The 18,053-nt window shown below is 37.7% G+C and overlaps 1 protein-coding gene across 6 annotated transcripts in view; it reads right to left on the bottom strand.

Annotated features, from left to right (window-relative positions):
• Positions 1–18,053, bottom strand: part of CAB39L (calcium binding protein 39 like) — a 104,769-nt gene that overhangs the window by 61,488 nt on the left and 25,228 nt on the right. For 2 of the 6 annotated variants that reach the window (XM_055335782.1, XM_055335780.1), the window contains exon 1: positions 9,693–10,122. The exons of 3 other annotated variants lie outside the window; for them this stretch is intronic. The gene's annotated coding sequence lies outside the window, so the exon portion shown is untranslated. Of the gene's footprint in view, positions 1–9,692; positions 10,123–18,053 lie in introns of those variants that run through there. One more of the 6 variants, XM_055335781.1, reaches the window with a different exon arrangement.

Here is an 18,053-nt window from a genome sequence, read left to right as displayed (position 1 = left end):
CATTTCTGATTTGCTGTCTCCCAACTTTTTATTTGCCTGTTAATTTGTTCATTTATTCATTCACTTATTCATTGAACAATCTGAGTTAAGTCCTAAGCACGGGCACCTTCCTAAATACTTGGGATAGAGCCATGAACAAGAAAAATACAATCCTTGGTTTTTGGAGCTTACTATTAAACACAGAAAGTAAAAATTTCAGGAGTAATGGGATTATATAATAGAGGAAAGACACACAGTATAATGTCTTTTCAATATAGTACTCCTTTTCTGAATTTGTTATTTTCACATTTTAAGTGAACTTATTTACTATAATAACTGTAACATAAAATTAGTTTAATAATATTTTAAAATTTCATAGGATCATTATTACTCAATTCTGGGGTCCATGTTACAAGGGAAATCAAGACCTACATCTCAAACTATTCACTTCCAGGCCTCAATCCCCTATAAATTGCGATGAAACTCTTCTAACTATTCTGTTTTCCTCACACCATAACCAGCCCCACCCCAACCCCCCAGACTGAACACCTTCCTTCATCACCCTCAAACTCAGGGTTACCCTTAGGCTTCCTACTCCTTCGGCAACCATGCTGGTCGCTTGCATGTGCATCCACCCCAATCACATCATTTACTCTACTGGTCATTTAAAAAATGAGCCAACTGGCACTCAGTACTACCTGCTAAAAAAAATACAAGGTACTTAAAACCCCTGTCTGGTTCTGAGTTGTTAACTGATCCACTATGATTGAGAAACTATCACCCTTGTCTGGGGGTCATTTGTTCTATCTATAAAATGAGGAGGTTCTTTTTTAAAAAAAATTTAACTGTGAATTCACCTAGTCATATCACTTAACACGAATTTTTCCATTTCATTTCTGAAATACAAAAACAAATTTGCCAAATGCTTTGGGAAAATCTAGATATCTCATATTTATATTAATAGTAGTTTAGTTATCTCATTTTATTTATTGCATCCCCATGACTTATTTTTTATAACTGGAACTTTGAACTTTTTGACACCCCCACACCCATTTTATCCACCCCCACCCCTATACCTCTGGCAACCACCAATCTGACCTCTGTATCTATGAGTTTTTTTTTTTTTATTCCACTTATAAGTAAGCTTATACAAATATTTGTCTTTCTCTGACATTTCTTTTTTTTTTTAAGATTTTATTTATTTATTCATGAGAGAGAGAGAGAGAGAGAGAGGAGAGAGACAGGCAGAGGGAGAAGTAGGCTCCAAGCAGGGAGCCCGACGCAGGACTGGATCCCTGGATCCTGGAATCTCGCCCTGAGCTGGAGGCAGACGCACAACCCCTGAGCCACCCGGACTGCCCTCTCTGACTTATTTCACTGAGCATAATGCCCTCAAGGTCCATCCATATTGACAAATGGCAATATTTCATCCTTTCTTTTATGGGTTAATTGTATTTATGAGTGAATTATACATATACAAGCACATTTTCGTTATCCATTCATCTACTGATTGGCATTTGGGTTGTTTCCATTTCTTGGGAAATAATGCTGCAGTGAACATGCAGGTGCATATATCTTTTCACATCACTATTTTTGTTTTCTTTTGATAAATATCCAGAAGCAGAGCTGCTGGATCACATGATACTTCTATTTTTAATTCTTTTGAGGAACCTCCATATTGTAAGAGACGGTTCTTAAAGAGAGAGCATCGCCCTTTGAAATTAGCTAAGCTGTATACAGTGAGCTCCAGGTGAGTCAGCACTGGTCCATATCCATTCTAAATCTTTAACTCCTACTATTTATCATGGCCAAAGATAAAATACTTAAGGTAGAGAGAGAAGGAATGGCAGAGTCCTGAAAATGGAGCCTTCTGGGGATAAAAGAGTAGTAGTAATTTTCCCATAAAGTCTACCTCAGAGTTTTTAGAATATACATTATATTTCAGCAAAGCAGGAAGCAAGGGACAGGAGAAGATGCCATATAAGTCCAACAGCCTGACACTAGAGGAATGCCTCTTAGGGACTGAAAACCATGTAGGCTGTGCACATCAACATGCCCTCGAGCATAGTGCTGACGGAGGGCCATGCAGCAAACAAATATCCGTGGACTGACACTGGCCCTGTTGTATTTTTCCATTTTCAAGAGTGAGCAAACAGAATAAACAACAAATAATGTAGGCTCTATTTAAAAAAAAAAAAAAAAAAAAAGAGTAGCCCAAGAAAGAGGAGAAATGCCCTGTGGAGTTAGGAAAGGTTGCTTCCAAAATTAATTCTCTGTAGGAGACAGACAAAACTGACTTCCCCCTCCAAAAAAAGGTCTTAAACTAAAAGCTGGCCAGGACCCCTGGGTGGCTCAGTGGTTGAGTGTCTGCCTTTGGCTCAGGCCATGATCCTGGGGTCCTGGGATCGAGTCCCACATCAGGCTCCCTGCATGGAGCCTGCTTCTCCCTCTGCCTGTGTCTTTGCCTCTCTTACTGTGTCTCTCATGAATAAATAAATAAAACCTTTAAAAAATAAAATAAAAGCTGGCCAAGATGAAAGATGAAAGATAAAAAACACATACATATACACACATACACAGGTAACACCCCAAATACAGCACAGTAATCCAAATCTGCATGGAGTAGAAATGACCCCATGGAAAACTGTGAACAATTGAAAGGTAAAAAATGAGTCAGGCTACATTTATTCACTCAAAATATTTACTGAGCACCTATGTGTAATATGTATATTACAGAGATATGGGAAAGATAAAGGTTATCCTATAAAAACAGGTATTATGGGGAGGGGGAGGAAGCCAACAAGAAAAAAAAAATCTAAAAAATGAAGCTGAAGCAACAAAGATGTAACAGCTTAAGCAGAAAAAAGATCTAAAACTAGTCACTTAAAGAACTCTTCCAGTTGAGATTAATAGTAACACCCCAAATTCAATGTCTTGTGGCTTTAAAAGAAACAAACATTATACTCTCAAAGCTCATTCCTATAAAATGACCTTAACAACAACAAAGGATAAAAATCAAGTTGCCTTTGAACTTCCATAAAACTAAATGTCATCAGAACAAAGAGAAAACCTACAGAGTTCTGAAAGGGAAGGTCTATATAGCCTCATAATTAAATCTCTAGCCAACATATTTATGTGTGAACAGATTGTGCATGCTTACTAAAAATTTTATAAAAAGATGAGATGAAACCAAGCCCACAAGAGTTCAACAAAATAAATGCTGAAAATCAGAAATAATTCTTGAAAGGAAGCCTTGATATTGTTGGTAGGACATGTGGGAGGTTACGAATCTACAATTATAATTAATTCATAGGAGAATAAAAATAAGTAAGAATTCAAGTTAAAAAGGAAACCACCACCACAAAAATCTACAAGAAAAGAAGGATGAAAATAATAGCAATAGAAGCAGAAATTAACTGAATCAGAAAAGTAAAAGAAAAAAGAAAAAATCTCTGGTAGCTATTTGGTCTCTGTTTCTCCTGGTGATAGACCTGTCTGCTCTACTTCCCATCCCACCCTCCCCAAAGGGTGGGAACATGACCCAGGCATAGTCAGAGTGTTCCTTCCACTGCCCTGGCTATGGCAGTTGGCTCACAAATGGATTGTGACACCATCAAGCTAATCAAAATGCTTTAGCAGGACTTTTCCCTTGGGTATTTTAATTAAAATACATGGGGCATATAGAAGAAATAGAGAACAATATCACAAGTTCCTATGTAATTGACTACACGGCTCTAAAAACAGAAAAACAATGGAAGTCCTCTCCTTGGTACATCTCCTTGATCCCATCCTCCTCTGGCTCATGCTGATGGGAATATTACTTGGACAGTAATTTAGCAATATGGATCCAGAACCCTTAAATGTTCACAACCTCTGATTTAGTAGTAACTCTGTTTCTGGCAATCTGTCTTAACAAAATTAAACTAAAATAAGGGTTATCTTTGTAACATTTTATTTTTTTTTCTTTGTAACATTTTAAAAAACATCTTAATATCCCAGAAATTTAGGTGATTCTTACAACTGAGGGGACTTTATCCTAGTTAGCAGGGTTTTTTTCTTTCTTTCTTAGAGGTATATAGAGTATATGACTTAAGCCAGTGACTTCTTAGATTTGATGAAATGTGGTCTCTGGTTATGAAAATATTTTGCAAAGAATGTGAAATAAAGTGTAAATGTTGTTTGAAAACAGTACCCCCTTTTATAGATTTAAGAGCAAACAAAACACAAGTCCACAAAATCTATGCAAAGAAAAAATAATTTACAAAAGTTAATGGTGATTGTCTCTGGGTAATTGGCTTATGGATGCTAAATTCTTCTTTTTCTTTCAAATTTTCTGGGATTTTTTTCCCTGAACTTCGTTTAATAGGTCATGCAAATGCTTTTATAACGGAAACACCTTCCCATACATGATATTTTAATGACTAAACAACTGTGTTTTAAAGTTCAAACTGTGGAATATCTGATCACCATGTCTTTTCAAAGGATTAGTCAAACAAATATGATTTCTGTTACTTGGCTATGAAATTTCATAAAGGGTAAAACTTGGCTCAGATTCCGGAGAGAAAGCCAAAAAAAATTATTCAGCTCTGCTCCCAGGGAACTCGGGCCCTGCAGACTTTGTAGTAGATTTGGCAGCATTCCCTTTTCTAATACACAGTAAAATATTTCATATTCCTAACTTATGTGTGAGCGTCATTAAAGATGGCCCAAAGTCAATCACTCGAGTGAGTCATCTGACTGTTCAGTGACATAAGTGCAGAGGAGTGTTTACGGGGGAAGAGAGATGGGGAAGCTAAGAGAAAAGGTCATTTGGAACACTGAATTCCCTTGTTTTTATTCCTTAAAATATTTAAAGGAAAATAAACGTCTATCTGTAAGTGGCTAATGAGTATCTCCAGTCCTTGAAGTTTAACCTCCAATTGTATTGTTCAAAAATAGTTCTAATTTCAAAGGTTTCCCACAAAAGTTTAAGAGACTGAGAAATTTATCTCTGAGGCCAAGAAAAATCTCAAGATTTCCATAGGTAAAACTATAAAAAGTAACCAAACTCCTAACTCACTGTAACAAAGCCAAATCCAAAATGAGCCTTCTTTCCTTTCACATAAGTTTATGCTACAATCAACAATGAGTGAGAGAGGAACATTTCCAAAATTCTTCCTTAGAGCTTGCTAATTTAAACTTTAGGCATAAGTACCTTCTCTTAAACTGAAAAAATTAAAATAAGCTTATCACTACATTAAAAAAAAAAATCACCGAAGTTCAGGAATCCCCATTCTTTATCTGCATTCCAAACAGAACTCACAGATAGAAATGATATAATCAAAGTGCATGTGTGGCAGGTAACTGGGCTTGTAGGATCCATTTTTAAAAAATTAATGAAATGGAGGTTACAGGAGTGTATACATTTGTCAATATTCATTAAGACTGTTTTCTTTAAATGGGTGCATTTGATTTAAGGTATATTTTAAAACTGAAAAAATATACCTACAGGTTCTGTTGTATTTGCTGTATCCAAGTAGTCCCTTCTTCCCCCACTGACAATGTCATAATTTAGAAATGCCTTCACAGAGATAATAAATGACAATGCATATTATTCTAGTTATACATGTTATGACACCAAACCCATTAGAGCATATATGTCAAAGTATCATTCAATCAATGTCTTCTGTCCTTTAATGATTCTATTTTTATTTTTTTTTTGAATTTTTATTTATTTATGATAGTCACACAGAGAGAGAGAGAGGCAGAGACACAGGCAGAGGGAGAAGCAGGCTCCATGGACCGGGAGCCCGATGTGGGATTCGATCCCGGGTCTCCAGGATCGCGCCCAGGGATCTCAATGATTCTATTTTTAAATACATAGGCTAAATGTAATTAGAAGGCACCATGATTAAAGAGTTCACATGAAAACCTACAGAAATGAGTGAAAATCTGTAGACAATAAAGTATAAATAAGGACTTTCACTGATCATTCTTTTTCTCAGTTCAAAATGACTATTAATGATTTTGTTTTTACAAGTTTTATTAACACAGTTTGAAGATCTTTACTAAAAATGGACGATTTATATAGAAATGGAAAACTTGTGAGAAGTTTTAATGCACCCTCATTTATCTGGAAGCCTTGGTCAGACATCAGACTAAAAACTCTTTAATAAGAAGAGAAACCCATGTCCATTGGGAACCACTTCTGAATTCTAATGTATTGTAACCAGTGAAATAATTTAAAAATAAAATTAGTACATGAAGTTACTAGGAAGACGTACAACTGCTAATTTATTCGTTGTTATAAATAATAACCTACTAGACTACTATTCCAGGAAAAACCACCAGTAACCTCACTCATTAATTTCACAGTGATTCTGTTGACAGCCCCAGTCATTTGTCAGAGCTAAAATTTTCTATATCTTTGTTTTTAAGATTTTATTTATTTATCCATGAAAGACATAGAGAGAGAGAGAGAGAGAGAGAGAGGCAGAGACACAGGCAGAGGGAGAAACAGGCCCCATGCAGGGAGCCTGACGTGGGACTCGATCCTGGGACTCCAGGATCACGCCCCGGGCTGAAGGCAGCGCTAAACCGCTATGCCACCCGGGCTGCCCAAATTTTCTATATCTACTATTAGTGACTGTCAATGAGTGATGATTCTATATTAGAATATCACAATCTCATTTACAGCAGAGGTCTGAAACTAGTTCAGTGTTCTCAAAAACTAGTACTTGTAATTAAAGCATCAGATCTTATTTAAATTCACAAGTGGTTATATTTCACAACAGAATTATCAAGGGAAGCACGAAGTTTACTTTTTCTTTTTTTAGTCTTTCCTGTAAGCACATACACATTATGTATAACAGTCATCAAATTTTGGTTAGATATTGTTAGTTATCAAGACAAGGTTTATAGTTTTGAAGTAGAACAAAGAAAGTATTTCTTGATCAAAAGGAAAAAGTTTTTCTGCCATTAAAAATAATCTAAGTGTACTCTGCATTCATTGTATTGCTTATTTCATTATAATACCTTTATTACATTACCAACTTTTAAATTTTGTACTCGAGTACTTTAGAGGAACTTGTAGGACCAGTGCAACTAAACTTAATTTGGATAGACCTACTCTGAGCTTTCTAAATAGGCCTCATTTCTTCATATGGGTCCAAGTGTGCTTATGCAAATACATAAAGTTGACACCTTACTTCAGAATGTCCCATGTACGCAAGATACCAAGCTTGTAAACCCTTCCCTCATTACCATCCCTACTTATTCAGGGCTGCCACCAAGTCACACCAAAGTCTTCCCTTTTGCTCTTACTGGTTAGGCCTATTCTGCACTAGTATTGATTTGTGTCTCACAACTCAGTCAATGCTTGTCAGGCCATATCTTTCTCATAATGAAAATCACGTGCCCCTAAATCCCTTTCCTTTTTTAGACATCTTAGAAAAATTACTCAGTTTCCATTTTTGTGAACTGAAGAAAAAGTTTAGTTCTCATCTAGTAACTATTTATTAGGTACCTACTATGTGCCACTGGGCTACACTTCAGAAATGGGTGATAAGCATGAAAGCAATGGCTAGAAATATGCTAATAGCAAGGAAAATAAAAGTCACAAATTGTAACATGAGATTAGATCTCATACAAGGTGTGCAATCAACCTTGGGAGCTCTCAAAAGTACCTAGAAATGCTGTTTATAAGCATCCTTCCAGAAACCCATCCATCTCACTAAATTTGCTTTTCTTCAAGCATTGATATGTAGGATAAATAAAAATAATGTCTTATTCAACATAATTGTTTTTACATTTAGTTTCATTACTAGAATTGATTTTCTACTGTTTTTCAGGATGGAAATAGTTTTTCTATAGTGTGACTAAAATACGTGCTTAGGCTATAATAAAAGTCAAATAATCATTTGTTAAATTATTTTCCAGGGAAGATGGGTCTCAAATTCCTAACAACCCACTTACAATAAACTTCTGAAGTCAGAACATTTGCAAACTGGGAATGATTTGTTCTTTATTGTCATATTGACATTCCTATGGGCTTACGAAATGATGAAACCACTAAGATAATACCAACGACCTAACAGTTCAAAATAAAAAATTATTCTGACAATTGTGAAGCTGTGTGCAGATCTTCCATTGTTTAAGAAGGCTGAGTATGGGAATTTCTGTAAAGAAGAAAAGTTGGTTTGTAATAATATCTTTATTTTACTTACTTTTGACTTTAAGTGCTAGATACTGGTCTGGAAAAAGTTTCCCAACACCAGCTGAGTTTCTTCTTATACATAGGTGAAGGCAGTAAAAAAAAAAAAAAAAAAAAAAAAAAAAAAGCCACAAAGCCAAACCTGTTCTACAGGCTTCTGTACACATAGAGGAAATACAGCCATTTTATACATTATGTCTAGGGTATAAACCCTTTCGATATGCTTACTGGCACTATTCAAGTTTTCATTTCAGCTAAGCTGTTCTGAAACTTAAGGGACGCACCTGAATCACTAATGATGGACATATTTTCTGAGGCTGGCAGAGAGTAAATTAGAAACTTTGCTTAGAATGGTGCATCTGTATGCAATGACTTAGGTTAGCAGCTAACAATATACATTTCCTTCCTCCCACAGAGGAATGATTACGTGTCTTCCACTGATACTTTAAAAAGACATATAAAAAATTAATATACAGTGTCCTGTGTTAAGGTTGTGCAAATCAAGTTTCTCTTGGATGTGATACATATTTTACAAGATTATTTTTCTTTTTTCTTCTTTCTGCTGCATTGCTTGTATAGGTATATGCATCTGGCTGTAACAGTTCTTTAGCAGAGTAACAATGTTATATGAGAGCTTGGTATCAGCTTTAAGAACAAAATAACTGGGATGCCTGGGTGGCTCAGTGATTGAGTGTCTGCCTTCCTCCCGTGGCATGATCCTGGGGTCCTGGGATCGAGTCCCACATTGGGCTCTCTGCAGGGAGCCTGCTTCTCCCTCTGCCTGTGTCTCTGCCTCTCTCTCTCTCTCTCTGCCTCTCATGAATAAATAAATAACCTTAAAAGAAAGAACAAAATAACTGTTTTAATCCTTAATTTGAAATCCATGTACATTCGTTTTGTATCAAATAGTAAATTTGATATGTAAATGGATCTAATTTTTATATTCATCACAGAACTTTGAAAAAAAAATCATGTGTCACTCATCGGGTCTAGCAGAAGCATTCAACATTTAAATCACATGTCCTTTTAGTTAACGGTATCATTAACACTTCCATTCGAATTAGGTGAGAAATGGTATAATTTATAATAATGGAAAGTACCAAACATCATAACGATGATTTGAAATATACTGACAATAGAGCAGAAAGAGATAACTTTTGAATTTTCATGCAATGGAAAAGGAAACGGGGAAAGTGGTTAACACTGCCACTGTTATTTTTAGAGACTCTTTGTAAATAAAAACCCATTTCCAAAATAAGATATTCCATGGACACAGAATAGTTGGTAATGATTCAAGCGCCTTAGGCAACAGAGAAGTATTGTTTTGTGGTTGTTGTTGGTTTTTTTTTTTTTTTTAAACCTCTCCTAGTAACAGCAGTTCTTCGTGCACAAAGGAGCAAGGTAACAACAGGGTTTAAAACGAATGCAAAAGCAACAAGCTGTAAGACCTCAACTGACACTGAAGTTTACCTTATCAATTCCATTCCTGGGGGCTGGTGGAGATGCCCCGGCTGATACTCACCGAATGTCACAGCAATGTCCAGGCTCAGCTAAGCTGCAAGAGGACACATGGTGAGGTGCTGAAGACAGCTCTTCCCGGGCTCACAGCACTTTGCACGGGGCCGCTTTCTCTTCCATTTAATAAGGGGGGCTCCTCGGACCAAAAGGGGCGCAGGGAGAGGAGTTTCCACGGTCCCGTCTTGACTTTCTCTCTCTGTCTGTCTTTGAAGAGTAACAGTCACCACCGGAAAACGTTAGCAGAAAGTGATCACTGGAGCGCTCGCTGCACAGGGCGCCTGTAAATTTCCACTCCCTGTGGCTCTGGGGCTCTCGGATTCCAGGCCCCGCTCCTCTCTTCATCTGTCACGGGCGGCTCCGTTTCTGGTCTGACCAGCCTGCCTCGGCCTCCCCCTGCCCTTCCTCCCCCCAGCTGTGCGGCACCACAATGTGTGCAAGAATGTGTGTGGAGCGGTGAAGCGCAGGCAAATTTAAAACCTGCTCCCCCCCCCCCAAAGAGTCTAGGGATAAGCAAAGTGTTTTTCTCTAAATCCCATAGTTGCTCATGTGTGGCGTTTTGTCCACAGATTAAAATGGCCTGACAATGCTGCTGAAAAACGTGAAGGCAAGTTTCCGACAAAGGTGTGTTGATAGAGATAATAACGGAGTCTTTTGCTGATCTGTTAAGTTTTCCCAGAAGAAAATGCTGAATTCCCAATCCTGATAATAAAAGTGTAGCAAGGAGATACTCAAGTATCATGAATTTAATCTCAGATTTTAAAAAGCAAGGACGATTTTAGAATTAGAGTATTTATCATTTAAGTGTGTAAAAGTTTAACGTATTTTAAAATAGGAAAATGAGCGAAAATATCAGTGAGGGAGACAGAACATGAGAGACTCCTAACTCTGGGAAATGAACAAGGGGTGGTGGAAGGGGAGAAGGGCAGGTGGTTGGGGCGACTGGGTGACGGTCACTGGGGGGGGGCACTTGGCGGGATGAGCACTGGGTGTCATGCTATATGTTGGCAAATTGAACTCCAATAAAAAAAACTAAAAATAAAATAAAATAGGGGCATACTTTGAAACCGAGATCCAACATTTGCACTTATAAAAGAGAAAATTACAAAGGACACAGAATAATTTTGACACCAAAAAAATTAAGTAGAACAGCTTATACTATTTATGTGCAAACCAAATATAATTACTTTGTTTAGATGTCCCCCTCCCGGGGATCCCTGGGTGGCTCAGCCATTTGGCGCCTGCCTTTGGCCCAGGGCGCAATCTTGGAGTCCCAGGATTGAGTCCCAAGTGGGGCTCCTGGCATGGAGCCTGCTTCTACACACACCACACACACACACACACACACACACACACACACACACACAAACATTGGTCAGGATGCATAGTATCTCTTCAATGAGAATTCAAAAGGCTAAAGAGTATTACAATCTTTTTTTCATTATTACACATGTACAATTATAAAGTAAAATATCTTAAAATTACAGATCTCTTTGCAAAATTTGAGAATGAACAATTAGAAAGCTGAGTGGGAGGGTTGGTGACAGGCTTCGATGGTATTTGAAGGATTCTCTGGAATTAGGAGGCAATGTACTCAGCTTAGAATACCATGCTGACCCTGTGAGAATGCTAGTCAGAACCTGCTATACAGTTTTATGTTCTAGTCCTGCAGCCCCAAGACTTGAAGGTTCTCAGTCTCCCATTATATGTTTCCAATCAAAATTCTTGGGCTCTTCTTCTGATGACAGATCTCTCAATTAGATAATTGACAGTAGTTAGTAGACCTGTTATGTTTTAATCTTTATTCTCTGCAGAACTAGAGTATCTCTAAGAATATGAGCTTAAATAAAGTGCAAGGCAAAAATCTATAAATAGCTGGTTATTACCCTTAAGAAAAACAAGCAAATAAAGCTTGGCTTTATTTCTTAAATTATATATCATGTGTTTAATATATATTCCCTAATATACACATATATTTATTTAAAGATACATATTTCTTTTTTTTAAAGATTTTATTTATTTATTTATTCATGAGAGACAGAGACAGAGAGAGAGAGAGAGAGAGAGAGAGAGGCAGAGAGAGAAGCAGGCTCCATGCCAGGAGCCCCACGCAGGACTCAATCCTGGGACTCCAGGATCATACCCTGGGTAAAAGGCAGGCACTCAATCACTGAGCCACCCAGGGATACCCTTAAGGGATAAATAAATAAATACCCAGGGATATTTCTTAAGGTGGTTCATTTAAAGTGACTTTTATTTATTTTAAAATATTTTATTTATTTACTGAGAGAGATATCACAAGTGGGGGGAGAGGGGCAAAGGGAATCTCAAGTGGAATCTCAAGCAGACACTGCATCATCACTGGTGACCAGAGTCCAGAGCCTGGAGCTGGATGCTGGGCTGGATGCTGGGTTAGATCTCTGGACAGGAAATCATGACCTGAGCCTACTAAGCCACTCAGGTGCCCCTACAGTAGACTTTTAAAATTTAAATATATTATAAGGCAATTTGGTTCTTAACACTTAAGAAATAGGCACCAAAGAAGACTAGAAATTAGTCTGCCAATAATTCCTTTAATTTGTAGTTTTGTAAAACTTAAGAGTTTTATTTCCTACTTTAAATAAAATGTTAGGGATGCCTGGGTGGCTCAGCAGTTGAGCATCTGCCTGCTCAGGGTATGATCCTGGAGTCCCGGGATTGAGTCCCACATCAGGCTTCCTGCATGGAGCCTGTTTCTCTCTCTGCCTATGTCTCTGCCTCTCTCTGTGTGTTTCTCATGAATAAATAAATAAAATCTTTTTTTTTTAAATAAAATCTTTTTAAAAAATGTTAAATGGATATTATCCTAAAATCACCAGGGGATAGTAAGTGCCTTGTATCTTCCTGAGTCCAAGATTATACTCAAAGAGTTCTAGTATACCTAAGAAATTCAGAATTAGTAAGGATAGTGCTTAGAATGACTATGAAGTTAATTATTTAAAAATCACTTTAATACTGGGAGACATTATATCAATCTATGATTCTAAGGCACAAAATAAAAACAAAGTATTCAAAATACACACCAAGACTGACTACATAGGATTCTGAGTTTATATTTGATTCCTACCAAACACCATTTTTAAAAATGCACACAAAGAAATCACAAAAAGTGACCATATATTAATACACACACACACACACACACACACACACACACACCAATAAATGTTTCCAAAGGGGAAATGGTACAAGCTTCATTCTCTGAAAACAAGATGATAAAACTAAACGTTATTTTAAAAATTTTTAACAGATAAGCAAATAGGCTTTGAACCAACAGTATCAACACTTGAAAATTTATTTTTTTTATTTTTTATTTTTTAGCACTTGAAAATTTAAAAGTACATTCTTCTAAAAATTATTTGAACAGATAATAAAAGTACAACTATAGTGGACTGTAATTCTGTTTCAGGATATGATGAATAGGCACTGAATTTGCTCTTCTGCCTTACATAACTTAAAAACTGGGCAAAATATGTAAGACAATGGTTTTTAGACACTGGACATCAGGCAGCTCAGCCCAGTAATCCCTGAGAGAAGGGAAACAAGGTAATTATTGCCTCAGGCTGAGGAGCAGGAAGGGGAACCCAAATAGAGCGTGGCAGGCTTCCTGAGTTAAAGAGACAAGGGTTGGGAATTCAAGAAGGCCTGTGTGACCACAATTCACAGAGCAGAATACAGAGGAGAGCTTTGCAAAGAGAGTCCCACAGGTCTGCAGAGGCTTCTCTTCAAATCTTCATCTGCAAACTGATTAGCACGTCTGTGAGAAAACTCTCTAAGGACAAGAAAAGAACCAATGGAAATAATCGGGCTGAAGAATTCACAGTATTCACACAGGGACTAGAAGTAGTTCTTGTTCCCAACAGCTAGAGTGAAGAAATCTCAAAATACATGGGAAATTGGGTAGGAAACTCTGAAAGATACTGCCTTGGCAGTGGGACTAAATTAGTCCTAGATCAAAACTTGTTCTGGTTCTTCCTTATTGACCTTACAAGCACATCCAGGAAGGATAAAAATTCTTTATAAATAAATTAACTGCATCTTAGAGTAGAATTCAAAATATCTAAAGACATTTTTAGAAATCTAGCACACAGGGGCACCCAGGTGGCCCAGTGATTTAGCGCCGCCTGCAGCCCAAGGTGTGATCCTGGAGTCTTGGGATTGAGTCCCACATGGGGCTCCCTGCAGGGAGCCTGCCTCTCTCTCTCTCTCTCTCTGTGTGTGTGTGTGTGTCTCTCATGAATGAATAAATAAAATCTTAAAAAAAAAAGAAATCTAGCACACAGCATAAAACTCATAATGTCTGGCATCCAGTTAAAAATTACTAGGCATACAAAAAACCAGGACAATTCAATAAGCCTCTAAAATAATAAATAAGATATTTCTATGAGTTAAGGTAATAAAAGAAAATAATAGCAAATTTATTTATTGAAAAGACTTGTTTTCCTTTTTGACTAGCTAGTAAGGTACAGAGTCATCATTTATAAGATGCAAAGATGAAGCTCTCCACCAATGCTTCCTCCAAAAATTTCAGTCTTCACTGATGATCCTTGCCTAAATCAATCATTTCATCAGGGGTAGAAAACTGGTCTTTTAAAATTTTTGATTCTTCTTTCTGCTATCTTGGCTGACTTGTTTTGTAGAGAAGAGCTTCTCCTCCACTATACTTCGAATTGAAAAAGAATGATAATGGCTTCCTTTAATTACCAATATGAGAGTAAAAAGCTGGTAACAGTCACTTCCAATGGTGGCAAATAAAAGATTATTTTTGGTGAGATAAGCCTTTCTCTTCTTTTGAAAATGATGTAAAATGCTGGGTGAGATTATCTGCACTATGATTGACCTTCAAAGCATATGCAGTTGGAGTCACTCAGTTACATTCGTGCATTATATAAAACCATCCTATAAAAAAGTTCAACCTGGTTGTTTAGTATCTACATCTACCCTTTTCCTGCATCTACACTTTCAACAATGGCTCTGCCTAACATTGGGCAAGGTTTCCAAATGTGACTAACAGTACATTCACCCTCGCTCTAACTTGTTTACTGCTTCCCGCTCCAATATCTCTGCTGATTATATGCTTCCCAGTCAAGTTTGAGGCAGCTCCTTCTGGTCAACCATCCTACGGCTCAACTGTAAGTTTAAACCCCCTACTCCAAGACATCTAAAAAACAGGGCAAAGTAAAAAGAAATGAACACCAGCAATAAATACTCCTGCATGAAAAAAGGGAAGTAAGGAAACATCAATCTATAATGTATATGATATTTTGCTGGACAGGAAGAGCAAGCTTCCCTGTCTGGGAAGGGAAATGAGTTCTTTAGTCACCAAATTGGTTGCCCCAGATTCTAGTCTCTAATCTCTGGGAGAATCTCTCCTATCACCCATCCCCCCCCAAATCACACTGAGAAGGTCATTGTGGATGGTTCCTGATTGAGAGCTTTCCTGCTGACGCAGTCCACTTGTTTGGGAATCATATTCAGGAGGCTGGGAGTGTCCAGGAGATGGGAAATCACAAGCCCTGATTTCTCAGACTCGAATATCTTTCAGTACAACTACCTATCTTATATTTTAGATTCTCTTTGGCTTTAATAATTTTACTTGTTTTCTACTAAGCAAAGTCAGAAATTAGTGAATCTGGACTTGCTGTTGTGATTTTGTCTCTAATAGGCTTCATTGCTTTGCGTATTACTTAAGCCCCCAGGTTAAACTGCTTCTTCCAAACAAATAAGCGTAAATTCACCGAGGGTGAATTTCATAAGGGTGGTCTCTTTCACCGAGGATGCATCTCAATAGGCTCCTTTGTATTCTGGGGTTGACTGTTACCTTTGCCCAAGGGAGAAGTCAAAGATGCTTGGGTCCTCAGGCTCCTCCTAGGTTCTGATCATATCTTTTCTTTCTAATCATGTCTCTCATACCTTCTAATTGTATCTTCTAGGTTCTTTTGCATCTTTCTCACTTTATGCCTCCCTGCTTTTGCTCATACTAATTTAGCTGAGGCCTGTGATCACACTGGAGAGACAAAAAGCAAAGTACAGCAGTATTGAAACTCAATACTCAAAAATTTCATCAGAGCCATTTTTTTCTTTTTTTGAGAAAAGGTAGGAACCTAATAAAAACAGCAGCTTTACGTATGTTAAATGGCTAAAAAGTACATAAATACTACAATAAATATGACACTTTACCTTGAAAAAGACTGGCACTTGCTAATGAAGGTGGGTGTTAGAAGAATTGTAGCTTGTGAGTTATTGTGAAATAGTAGAAATAGGGCCATCTGATATTAGCTGGAAGGTTCTAACACCAAATGTGGTTGAATGTCTCGTAACACATGGTACAGTGAGATTGCTAGTAGGTGTTTTAAGTGTGTGCATGTGTACATTTTCTGTATTCCTATGTGGTTTGGTTCAGCAGGGCAATTTCTGCATTCATGTAGTACTTCTCATATATGACAAAAGCAAACAAGAAATGTGCATTATGCCCAATTGTTCCCTATAGATCAGTCATGTTGGAACACACTTGTTTCAAAACAAGTGTTATTACAGAAATGACTATTACTTTTACCATTGTAAGATGTATGTATACGTACATGCATATGCATGTATTGGAGTATGCTAAAATGTACTGCACACCTATGGTTGCAATTTTGCTAATTTGAGTAACTACTGGTCTTTGGGTTTTTTAGTGGCATTTACCTCTCTCTTATTCTCACTTCTTCACTTCTCATTCATACTTTTGTTTCCGTTTTGCTCTATTTGTAAAGACCACAGTATAAATACCAAGTATCACAACTACATTTGCACACAGCCTAGAAATTACATTTGATTTATTCTTTAATAGCCTTTGGCCTTCATCAGCCAGTTAAAGGAGCCCCAAAGCAAAGATCCTGTTTAAAGTCTTTAGGGGCTTGTCATGCGACCCATGCCATAGATACCCCTAGCTCTTCCTCTTCGTCATTTCCATTTTGAACTTTATTAACATTGTGGCCTAGCAAGTTGCTTAAAGATATTCAAATTGCCTCATACAAGTAGAATAATATAGAAGAAGTGCTATAGGAGAAATGCTTTATTTTTTTTTAATTTTTATTTATTTATGATAGTCACACAGGGAGAGAGAGAGAGAGAGAGAGCAGAGACACAGGCAGAGGGAGAAGCAGGCTCCATGCACTGGGAGCCCGACGTGGGATTCGATCCCGGGTCTCCAGGATCGCGCCCTGGGCCAAAGGCAGGCGCCAAACCGCAGCGCCACCCAGGGATCCCTAGAAATGCTTTAGAGGTTGCACAGAAATGAAGTGCAGTCGATAGGGTGGAAAACACATTTCCTGTTGTGCACTTGAAACTAACATAACACTATGTCAAAATATATTTCTTTTTTTTTTATTTTTATTTATGATAGTTACACAGAGAGAGAGAGAGAGAGAGGCAGAGACACAGGAAGAGGGAGAAGCAGGCTCCATGCACCGGGAGCCCGATGTGGGATTCGATCCCGGGTCTCCAGGATCGCGCCCTGGGCCAAAGGCAGGCGCCAAACCGCTGCGCCACCCAGGGATCCCTCAAACTACATTTCAATGATAAAGACTTTTTTTAAACCACACCTACATTTCTAATTGTCCGCTAATTGCTAATCCTCGGCCAAATCTGGAAATCTTTGAAAGATCCTGTAATTAACTTCAGTAAGGTAATAGATTATCTGAATTATTCTGGTTTCTCTCTTATACTATGCTGCCCATCTCCTGTTTTGTGTTTGTTTGTTTTTTTGTTTTTTTTTTTTTTTTTAGGAAGGAGGAAGCTGAATAACAAAAATTAGGTGACACCCTTGCTCCTATTGGCTTTATTTCCAAAACACCAGAGTAGTCTCTTAGAGCTGGGAATGTTCCGGTTTGTCGGTTTGTCACACTTTTCCAGCACTACTCTGGCCCCCTGCTGGTACTGAGCTGCAGCAGCAGCTGCAATATTTAGCCCCAGGATTAAGATCTACCCATGCCAGCAATTGCTTCCCTAATGCTAAAATGGTACAATCCACAGCTGTATCTATTTAGCAGTAAATAAACATAGATACACAGCCTTTGAAGGCCGTTGTGTGATAAGCTATTTGGAATACTCTTCAGATACTAAGCGGCTGGTTTCAGAAATCACATCTCTTTGGTATTAGGTAGACCTAGATATAAGGAAAACTGGGTGTTAAGGACCATATCTTTAAATTAGAGAAAACAATATACAGTCCCAGGACTGGCTGTGAGGGCCAAGTGAAGTAGTCTGCATCTGTGCCTGGCATTTAGTTAGGTGCTAGACATTTCTCTACTTATCTAATAAAAAACAAACTCTAGAATGTGTGTAA

Source organism: Nyctereutes procyonoides, unplaced genomic scaffold (assembly GCF_905146905.1).
Source record: "Nyctereutes procyonoides isolate TBG_1078 unplaced genomic scaffold, NYPRO_anot_genome, whole genome shotgun sequence".
Lineage (NCBI taxonomy): Eukaryota > Metazoa > Chordata > Mammalia > Carnivora > Canidae > Nyctereutes > Nyctereutes procyonoides.
The sequence above is the reverse complement of the archived record's forward strand: the minus strand, read 5'-3'. Positions and strand labels throughout refer to the sequence as shown.